Raw genomic sequence first — 2906 nt, forward strand, 5'->3', positions numbered from 1 at the left:
TTATTCCTTTAAGTCACACAGTCAGTAAAATTTTGGTCACACATTTTTTTTCGCAGCCAAGGTGTTTTTGATTAGATATCATGATTTTTTATCAATACGCACCAACATACCACAGCAAGAAAGTAGCTCACATTAGCTTTAGGATAGCAACCCTAGTTCGGATCAGACCTATACTTTATAGCGCTAACCAGATTCTTTAAAATATATGGTGGAAGATTATCCTCAATAAAACAGTGTTAATAACTTTTATTTTTACACTGATATCATAGATTAACAGTGTCTTTTCATCACTCTCATGAAATCGTTTCAGCTGTACGAAACATATTATTTATGCTCATTGTTTAAGCTAATTCCATGTAAGCTGAGCTCTCTCTAATTAGGACAATTTCATAAAATGTAGTAATTTTGTACAGAAAATTTGTCAATAAATAATAATCGTTCAGCTGTATGATTCCTTTCACTTTATATGGTTGCTCTAAATTAGCCTGGGCCTGGCATGGCCAAGTGTGTTAAGGCGTGCGACTCGTAATCTGAGGGTCGCGCGTTCGCATCCCCGTCGCGCCAAACATGCTCGCCCTTTCAGCCGTGGGGGCATTATAATGTGACGGTCAATCCCACTATTAGTTGGTAAAAGAGTAGACCAAGAGTTGGCGGTTGGTGGTGATGATTAGCTGCTTTTCCTCTAGTCTTACATTGCTAAATTAGGGACGGCTAGCGCAGATAGCCCTCGAGTAATTTTGAGTGAAATTGAAAAGAAACAAACAAAAAAATGTAAATCAGCCGTTTTTATTCCGAATGACAAAAGCTAAAAATTGTTTACTTTTGCTTTCAGGTGAAATTATAGTAAATATTTTAGATGGTTAACTTGTGTGACTTTTTGCGTAAGCGTAAATAAAATGTTGCCTTACATTCTGAAAATATATGGTAGTGTGTATTACCACAGTCCGAACTTAAAACGGTGGAAAATCATTAAATTATTACTCTTGTTAATAAAACACAATAGGTTCTGCGGGTTTTTTTTTTTTTGGCCGTACGATAAACTCCCGTGATTAAAATAACCTCACTTCCCAGATCTGATAGTTATCAAAATATTTTTAAGCGAGTTCTTAAGTGTATTACAATTCAGTATAGTACCAACAGTAACATCAGCCATAACAATATTAAGTATTATTCATGTTGACAGATGGATACCAAAGTAACAATGAGACTAAAAATGCTAACAGCATCTTTTATTACTAACGTTTTGATTACAATTCTTCTTCTTAACTGATTTTAACCTTTCAAAGTTTTGTGTTTATGTTTTTATCTTTAACAACCGCCAACAGATTTACCAGATTTATCAAATTATGGACTTTACTGCAATTCACGCACGATTACGAAAAACAGTCAAGTATTAAGAGGTCTGATGATCTTTCCGGCCAAGTCTTGCTTCTTCCTTAACGTATCAATCAATCATGGAAGAGTTTATCACGATAATCTCGCAAAACAATGTTATTATATGTTGGTGCTCAATCTTGCTAGTAGCAACTAAGTCAAGGATGCCGTCAGATAAAAGTTGTGGCTTCAAACATTGGTGAAGCATATCCAGATATTTGTATTGTAAACAGTAGGTTTTATGAAAGAAAAAGAATAACTTGTAAACCTTTATCTTAGTAATCTACAACCAAACATTCGTCTGTGGTATATCACGTTATCATTCAGTAGTTTTTCATTTTCTTAAACGTGTAAGTTATATCTATTGATTCCTGAGCATTAAAAAGAGGACTAACTCTGATTATATAAAAGATTTATCATATGGCAACACTTCGTGTATATTTTTTGGTGAACCTTTCTGGTATGAGTCAGTTGGATTTTTTGTGCCAATTAATGATTCTTATTGTCAGAGTAGAGGGTTTGGAATTCGTGAATTCAAACGGATGCTTGCTTACCTTATTTGGTAGGATTCTTCTGGTGGTCTAACTTTTTGATGAAAATGTCGTCTTAGAGTTAAAAAGAGTCCAGCATATTTTAATTTCAGCGTCGAATTAATGCTTCACTTTAGTTTAACAGTTATTCATCAATAACTGGGATGCAAGTTTTGTAGTTGTTTATTATTTTGTTTTATTTCCATCAACTGTATTTTTCAAAAGATGAAAATAATTTGTTTGGCTTAATCTAAATCAAAGTTAGAAGTGAAAATGTCCAATTCTAGATTCTACCAAGCTTAGATATAAGTTAAATAATCTTACTGTTGTTCCATTGTGCGTCTGGCTTGTTTTAAGATGAACTCATGAAATATATCAGACGAAGACTTAATTTTTATCTAGAAAATTTGTCTCAGAAACCCTCACCATTCTTAACTTAAAATGTACAAATTATTCTCTTTTTTTTCATCACGTCTGTTGATATTTCATGCAGATGACTGTTTGAAAATAAGGATTTTAGCTGAATATAGACTGCAAGTGTCTTAATATTAGCTTACTTACTATTCAAGTGTAAAATGAATGGTTCGGATTAAGAACAAAACGTTTTCAAATCTTTGACTTTGACTGTGAGAGAATAATTAACTTACGTCAAAAGAAAATTTACGTATTAAAAATAATGGTGTAATTTGTACTGGATGTATTTAGCAACTTTTCTTGTAGAATATCATTCTCATATAGATATTCCCCACTTACATTTAATTGCTCTCATTTTATATTTTCCACGATTTTCAATGAAAAATATCACATGGAATGATATACTAACAAGCATGTTATGTAGACAAACTAACTATTTTTATAACATTAAGTTGATATTTCTTTTTTTTCTGTGCTTAAACTGTTATTGACTTGGATGCGATAGTATACAGCCCCTAACATGAATGTAAACTGTATAAAAGCATATGTTTGGCACGCTTAAATACTCTCGATTTCTTGAAATATTAG

Source organism: Tachypleus tridentatus, chromosome 13 (assembly GCF_004210375.1).
Source record: "Tachypleus tridentatus isolate NWPU-2018 chromosome 13, ASM421037v1, whole genome shotgun sequence".
Classification (NCBI taxonomy): Eukaryota; Metazoa; Arthropoda; class Merostomata; order Xiphosura; family Limulidae; genus Tachypleus; species Tachypleus tridentatus.